We start from the raw sequence: 8,754 nt of genomic DNA on the forward strand, positions 1-8,754 counted from the left end.
GGTCATCAGATCCCCTTAGGTGAACATTTGGGGACTTAACTTGTTTCCTAGACCATTATTAGCTGGTGGCAAACACTCATTTCCCTTTCTCTGAATTTAAAGCCAAAGACAATCTCCATCTACTACTTGCTCAAACTGGGTTCTAGTCCTTCAACTCACCATGGAGGAGATATCAGGGATTCCAACAGAGAGAGAAAGCATTACTAGTGATGCTTAACTGTGCCTCTTGTTATCAATTTCTTTTCATTTTTTTTTTTTGAGATAGAGTCTTGCTCTGCTTCTCAGGCTGGAGTGCAGTGGCACAATCATAGCTCACTGCAGCCTCGACCTCCTGGGCTCAAGTGATCCTCCTACCTCAGCCTCTTGAGTAGCTAGGACTACAGGCATGCACCACTGTGCTTGGGTAATTTTAAACATATTTTGGAGAGACAGGATCTCAGTATGTTGCCCAGACTGGTCTTCGACTTCTGGTCTCAAGTGATCCTCCTGCCTCAGTCTCCCAAAGTCCTGGGAGTACAGACATGAGCCACCGTGCCTGACCTGTCATCAATTTCTTAGTAATAGAACTATGAAAATGATTAGATGTTCCTCTCTTTATTCAGCACCCATCTATAGCTGCTTAGTCCCACCCTCCCATGATTCTTCCCTTCCCTTCTTATATAGACTATTAGAAACTATGACCTTTTTGCAATCATTTTTTAAGAAGCAGATTCACTGCAAATAAATATAATTAAAAACTCAAAATTTTGATTAGGCTTCATGTTTGGTAGGACCTGTTTATTTTTCCTCTCACAATATCTAATAAATATTTATTTTTATCTAATAAAACTCCAAAGATATATTTAGGATAGAGAATGAAATGCTACTGACCAAGTTAGAGTCCTTCAGATTATTTAATTCAGGCGAGCTTATTTCAAAGCAGTGGCCATCAGGAGGAAGAGGCTGTAGATAAATATTGAATTACTTAAAAAATAATTGTGTGCCTCATCCTTCCCTTGTTAAATCACAGAATTAATGAATATTCTTGATGAAGTACAATATATTTTACTAAGAAGTAAAAGGGAAATAAATTTAATCATCCTAAAGCTACCACCCAGAGAAAATAATTTACTATATAACCTGCCAGAAAATTTGTGCAAGTTTACCTATAAATATATTGAAAAGTGTCCATTTCCTCTGTGTGTGTATTTGTATCCTGAATTTTTCACTCACGTATCAGTAAATAAAAGTCTGCCTCATAATGGTGACATGCTATTCCATTGTGTGAGCGATTACAGTTTATATAGTCATACTCCTATTATTGGATGTTACATTGTTTCTCATTTTTCACTACTTTAAACACACTGTAACAAAAGTAATTGAAGCATTTTGTTTTAAAAATTTGGTGCTAATTATATAATGCATCTCTGGGAAAGGAGGATCCACTCAAGCTATTAAGAACTCCTGCTCTACTGGCGGGATTTGATGACAACATGTCTCACAGGAAGCTCTCTGCTCCCAGACCTGGGTCCCTGAGCTTCCTGCCTGGGAGGCACGGCAGCAGGCATCATGGGAAGGTGAAGAGCTTCTCCAAGCATGAGCCTTCCCAGTCAGTCCACTTCATGGCATTCCAGGTTTACAAGGCTGGCATGACCTACATTGTGTGGGAAGTCTGTAGGCCAGGATCCAAGGTGAACAAGAGGGAAGCAGAAGCTGGGCCATTGTGAAAATGCCACCCATGGTGGTTGTAGGAATTGTGGGCTACGTGGAAACTCCTTGAGGCCTCCGGACTTTCAAGACCACCTATGCTGAGCACATCCAGAATTAGTACAAGAGGTGCTTCTGTAAGAACTGGCATAAATCTGAGAAGAAGGCCTTTACCAAGTACTGCAAGAAATGGCAGGAGGAGGATGGTGAAAAGCAGCTGGAGAAGAACTTCAACAGCATGAAAAAGTACTGCCAAGTCATCTGCATCATTGCTCACACCCAGATGTGCCTGCTTCCTCTATGCTGGAAGGCACCTGATGGAGACGCAGATGAATGGAAGCACTGTGACCGAGAAATGAGAGTAGTCCCAGAAGAGTCTAGAGCAGCAAGTACCTGTGAACCAAGTGTTTGGGCAGTATGCAATGATCAATGTCACTGGGGTGACCAAGGGCGAAGGCTACAAAGTGGTCACCAGTCATTGGCACACCAATAAACTGTCCTGGAAGACCCACTAAGGGCTGCACAAGGTTGCCTGTGCTGGGGCATGACATCCTGTCCATGTCGTTTTCTCTGTGGTATGCACCGGGCAGAAAGGCTACTACCACCTCACTGAGATCAGCAAGAATACCTCTACGATCATCCAGAGCTACCTTATCAAGGACGGCAAACTGATTAAGAACAGCGCATCCACTGATTATGATCTGTCTGACAAGAGCATTAATCCTCTGGATGGCTTTATCTATGGTGAAGTGAGCAATAACTTTGTCATGCCGAAAGACTGTGTGGTGGGAACCAAGAAGTGAGTGCTCAACCTCTGCAAGTCTTTGCTGGTACACAGCAGTGGCCTCTGGAGAACACTAACACCACCTCCAAGTTGGCCATGGCAGCTTCCAGACCCTGGAGGAGAAGAAAGCATTCGTGGGACCACTCACGAAAGATGGAACAGCAGAGGAAGAAGGAGCTTAATGTCAGGAACAGATGGTGCAGCCAGTGGGGTCTCAATAGGAGTTATTTTTCTACTGAAAAACAAAACAAAAACTCTGAATCATAAGGTTGGTTGATGTCGTTCATTTTACTTTGTGCTTTATAACTTCCATTTATAAAACAAAACAAACAACAAATAAAAACACTCAAAAATTATAACAAACCACTCACTATATCTAGAACTGCAGTATGAGTTTGAAGGTGGGCAAACCTATTCCCCGGCTGCTCCCACCCCTAATTCTCCACCCTATATTCTCTTATGCTATCTAGAATCATCTGGCCTTAATTTTTAATCATTTTTTTCTCCTTAAAAACTAAGAGATAAGAAAATTCAAAGCAGAGATTTGATATACAGGTACCTTGTTTTATTGCACTCCACTTTATTATATTTTACAGATATTGCATTTTTTACAAATTGAAGTTTGTGGCAACCCTGTGTCAAGCAAGTCTACTGGTACCATTTTGCCAACAGCTTGAGCTCACTTCATGTCTCTGTGTCATATTTGGATAAGCCTTGCAGTATTTCAAATTTATTACTATTATATCTGTTATGGTGATCTCTGATGTTACTGTTATAATTCTTTTGGGGTACCACAAATCACACCTATATAAGATGGTGAGTTTAATTGATAAATATGTCTGTTCTGACTGTGCCACTGACTGGCAGCTCTCCATCTTTCTCCCTCTCCCTGGATTTTCATATTCCCTACAACATAAAATATTGAAATTAGGCCACTTAATAACACAACAGTGGCCTCTAAGTGTTCAAGTGAAAGGAAGAGTCACATCTCTCTCACTTTAAACCAAAGCTAAAAATGTTTAAGCTTAGTGAGGACAGCATGTTGAAAGCTGAGACAGGCAGAAAGCCAGGGTTTTTGTGCCAAAAAGTTAGCCAAACGGTGAATGCAAAGGAAAAATTCTTGAAGGAAATTAAAAATGCTACTCTAGTGAACACATGGATGATAAGAAAGCAAAACAGCCTTATTGCTGATATGGGGAGAGTTGTAGTGGTCTGGATAGAAGATCAAACCAGCCACAACATTCCCTTAAACCAAAGCCTAATCCGGAGCAAGGCCCTAACTCTCCTCAATTCTATGAAGGCCAAGAGAGGTAAGGAAGCTGCAGAAGAAAAGTTTGAAGCTAATAGAAATTGGTGCATGAGGTTTAAGGAGAGAAACCGTCTCCATAATATGAAAGTACAAAGTGAAACAGCAAGTGTTGATGTAGAAACTGCAGCAAGTTATCTAGAAGATCCAGCTAAGATCAACAATAAAGGTATCTACACTAAACAACAGATTTTCAATGTAGATGAAACAGCCTTCTCTTGCAGGAAGATGCCATCTAAGACTTTCATAACTAGAGAGGAGAAGTCAATGCTTACCTTCAAGGGACAGGCTAACTTTCTTTTTAGGGGCTCAGTGCAACTGGTGACATTAAATTGAAGCCAATGCTCATTTACTATTCCAAAAATCATAAGGCCCTTAATTATTATGCTAAATCTGTTCTGCCTGTGCTCTGTAAGTGGAACAACAAAGCTTAGATGACAGCATATCTGTTTACAGCATGGTTTACTGCATAGTTTAAGCCCACTGTTGAGATCTGCTGCCTAAAGAAAATATTCCTTTTAAAATATTACTGCTTATTGACAATCCACCGGGGTCAGCCAAGAACTCTCATGGAGATGTACAAGGAGATTAATGGTTTCTCGCCTGCTAACATAACATTCGTTCTGCAGCTCATGGATCAAGGAATAATTTCAACTTTCAAGCCTTACAATTTAAGAAATACGATTTTTAAGGCTGCAGTTGCCCTGGATAGTGATTCCTCTGATGGATCTGGGCAAACTAAATGGATAACCTTGTGGAGAGACTTCACCATTCTGGATGCTATTAAGAACGATGGTGATTCATGGGAAGAGGTCAAATATCAACACTAACAGGAGTTTGGAAGAAGTTTACATCAATCTTCATGGATGACTTCGAGGGGTTCAGAACTTTACTAGAGGAAGTCACCGTAGATGTGGTGGAAAGGGCAAGATAACTAGAATTATAAGTGAAGCCTGAAGATGTTACTGAATTTCTATAATCTCATGATAAAATCTGAAGAGATGAGGAGGTGCTTATGGACAGGCAAAAAAGTGGTTTCTTAAGATGAAGTCTCCTTGTGAATGTGCTGTGAACATTATTGAAATGATAGCAAAGAATTTAGGGTAGAAATAAACTTAGTCGATAAAGTAGTGGCAGGGTTTGAGGAGATTGACTCCACTTTTGAAAGAAGTTCTGTTGTGGGTAAAATGCTCTCAAACACAGCATGCTACAGAGAATCTTTCTCGAAAAGAAGAGTCAATTGATGTAGCAAACTTCACTGATGTCTTAGTTTAAGAAATCGACGCAGCCATCCCAACCTTCAGCAACCACCACACTGATCAGTCAGCAGCCATCAACGTAGAGGTAAGACCCTCCACCGTTAGCAAGATTATAACTTGCTGAAGGCTCATATGATCATTAGCATTATTTGTCAATGAAGTATTTTTAAGTGAAGCTATGTATGTTACTTTTCTGGACTTAATGTCATTGCATACTTAATATATAACACAGTGTAAACATAACTTTTCTATGCAGTGGGAAACCGAAACATTTGTGTGACTTGCTTTATTGTGATATTTGCTTCATCACGGTGGTCTGGAACCAAACCTGAAAAATCTCCAACGTATGCCTGTACTCAGAGCAATTTAACAAATAAATAATTGGGTGTTCATCTTGTGAGGATGCTAAGATGAATAATGGGACAAGAAGCTAATATTTATTGTTTCCTCCGTGTCAGCTTTTCAATATTCATATTTTACTCAGTCTTCGCAAAACCTCTGCAAAGCTGATGTCCCAGATGAGGAAACTGAATTCTGGGGAAATCATATGATTTAACCAAGATCAAATCTAGTAAGTGACAGAGACAAATTGGAACCCAGGGCTTCGTGGCTTCACTGTACCTTTTGCCTATGCATAAGCACAGCACCTAACCTCAAGAGTTCACGAAATGGTGGCATAATGAAGAAGTTACGGCTGACTATAATTCATTTGCCTACATACTTGTAACTTGTCTGTTTACTTTTCTCTAATTTGAGGGGGAAACCCAGGTAGTTCCTTACTATGAGGGAATGCTATACTTAAGCAGGATTGAAACGGAAATGATTATAATGAAAATATATTTGTGGAGACAATACTGGCATGGTGTAGCAAATGATGTATCCATGGGAGACAGGGACTTTCAAGAATTATAAAAGCAATCTGAAAAATTAGCCAAATATATGTGGTCACCACTTATTCAATGAGGAGAATAATAATAATAATAATTTTAAAATCTGCCACTACCACCAGTAAGAATAATTTACTCACCACCTTCTAAAGTTGGAAAGGAGTAGGGATGAGATGAAGTTTGGAAGTAATCAGCAAGCCTAGGATGGTTTAAAAGGGTCAGTTCACTTTAATAAGTTGGGAAACACCTTTAGTACATGATGGTATTTTTTTTTCTTTTCTCTCTCTCTCTCTTTTTTTTTTTTTTTGAGATGGAGTCTCACTGTGTTGCCCAGGCTGGAGTGCAGTGGCGTGATATGGGCTCACCGCATCCTCCGTCTCCTGGGTTCGAGTGATTCTCCTGCCTTAGCCTCCTGGGTAGCTGGGATTACAGGCACCCGCCACCATGCCCACCATGCCCACCACCATGTCCGCCCCCATGCCCAGCTAATTTTTGTATTTTTAGTAGAGACGGGGTTTCACCATGTTGGTCAGACTGGTCTCAAACTCCTGACCTCAAGCGATCTGCCCACCTCGGCCTCCCAAAGTGCTGGGATTACAGGTGTGAGCCACTGTGCATGGCCCGTGATGGTATTTTCATTTCAGCCACCATACATGAGCAAATGTACTTAAATATATATGTGTGTGTGTGTGTGTGTGTGTGTGTGTGTGTGTGTATATATATCTTTCTTTCTAAAAATTTAAATCTATATACACTTAAAGCAAGACTCTTAGGTAAGATCCTCCTGGTTGGATTTGTTGCCCAGGAAGCCAGAGAGAGTTCCTGCTGAGTCCTCCTGGAAGGAGAGTGTATTAGGAATCTTTCCTCCACATCTCTGTTTTTTCACTTCTTTGGACCTTCCTGCTTGAAAGAAATGACAATGCTTAGCTTGAAGAAGACATGCCTTTACATAAGGTATTAGCCAGTTCAAGTTCTGTTTGAAATGCAACACACAAACAAACAAATAGGAACTTTTTTTTCTGTTTAAATCTAGAGATCAGATATAATACCACCAAGTGAGAGTTGTAGGTGGGCAAATTTTATTTCAAAAGTGAGCTGAATATACCAAAAGCTATGATATGGTGAAAAGAGGACCAAGGTCAGGACTAGAAGTTTCAATTCTATGTCCTCCCCTCACTAGTCATTTCCTAACCTGCCTGAACCTCAGGTTGTTTATCCAGGCAACAGTGAAAAATACTTGCCTCATCTACTTCTCAGGATTACTAATGATGATGAAATGAAACAATATATGTGAAAGTCACCTGTGAACACGGAATAGTATATACTATTTGTTATCATAGTTGTAGTCATTATTAGCTTCCACAATGCTTGATATAACTTGGTACTTGGTTACGACTTGTTTCTGTTGTTTTAATAACATTCCCATAGCCAAGAGCTGGAGTTTTGGAGCTCTGTGTGTTAGGGCTGGGAGGTTATGTGAACCTATTGAAAAATGATGGCTGATAACCAAAAAGAAGAATATGAGAAATTTGTGGGCTGTTCACCTCTAGTCTGGATTTATTACTCTTAGCCAGCTGGCCAGATTCTCTCTATAGCCCTGACCCCTATGTGTCAACAGGACTTTCTGTGCTCAGAAAAGAGGACAAGGTAGGAGGTTTCTTAAACTCACATTAACATTAAAGATAGACAGACATACACCAAAAAATCCAAAGCAAGGATGCTGACAAAACACATTACAGTTGGTCTGTAATTTCCAGAGAACCAGGTTGCAGTGCTTACCCGGTGGTATGTTTTTTGTTTGGGTGGGGGCGAGGCGGTTAGAAAGACCTTTTGTCACAGTTAGATGAGCTGGGAGACATTGGCCTGCCCACCCGAGTCTGGGTTGAGATCTGGGACGGAAGAAGAAATATAGGTTCTTTGGCCTTATGTATGTCCTGGCATTTTAGACCTCCACAGTATTCTACCTAAGGATTGGTCAGGACTTGATGCAAAATTGTTTCTCTGAAGCTGTTCCCGAAATTCCACAGAGTAAGAATACAACCTGTTCACACAGTGGATGACCACCTGGGTTTGTGTTTAAGAAAGGTCCCTATACTCAGAGAAGGGCCAGCCTGGTATGGTCCCAGGGCAACAGGGCCTTCATAGCTGAATGACCGGGAAATGTCAGTGTTGCAATCTTTCCTTTTGAATTACAGTATTGGATTATTTTGCCTGCCTTTCTTCCCCTTTCATCTCTTTATACATTCATTTTCCCCTCATCCTTATACATTTTCACTCTTCAGAATCCCACTCCTCCTTATTTCTTTCCTCTTTCCATCTGTTACTCAATGGATACACACCTTCTGCAAGTGGTGTGTCTGTTCTTGTTGTTCGTTTTGTTGTGTGTTTGTTTGTTTTGAGACAGTATCTCTCTCTGTTGCCCAGGCGGAAATGCAATGGCGGGATCATAGTTCACGACAACATCAAACTCCCAGGCTCAAGTAATCTTCCCCCCTCAGCCTTCCAAGTAGCTGGGACTATATGTTTGCACCAGTGTACCTGGCTAATTTTTTAAATTTTTCGTAGACACATGGTCTCACTGTGTTGCTCAGGCTGGTCTTGAACTCTTGGGCTCAAGTTATCCTCCTGCCTCAGCCTTCCAGAGTGCTGGGATTACAGGAATGAGCTAACGCACCTGCTCCTGCAAGTATGTTAACTGCTTTGTGTCCCATTTTCCTTATGTGTAAAGTGATAATAAGGATCCTCACTTACTAGAGGTTGAGGGCAGTTTGTACCTGTTAATTCCCTTTCCTTCCTTTTCTTATATTTTCCTTATCAGTTTTCTTTAAAGTT

General features: G+C 40.7%; 1 pseudogene; it reads left to right on the forward strand.

The window, feature by feature from the left end:
* The first annotated feature begins 1,472 nt into the window (after positions 1–1,472).
* On the forward strand, positions 1,473–2,652 carry LOC116458908 (large ribosomal subunit protein uL3-like; annotated as a pseudogene).
* Positions 2,653–8,754: the final 6,102 nt, after the last annotated feature.

The sequence above is a fragment of the Hylobates moloch genome, unplaced genomic scaffold, assembly GCF_009828535.3.
Source record: "Hylobates moloch isolate HMO894 unplaced genomic scaffold, HMol_V3 SCAFFOLD_19, whole genome shotgun sequence".
Lineage (NCBI taxonomy): Eukaryota > Metazoa > Chordata > Mammalia > Primates > Hylobatidae > Hylobates > Hylobates moloch.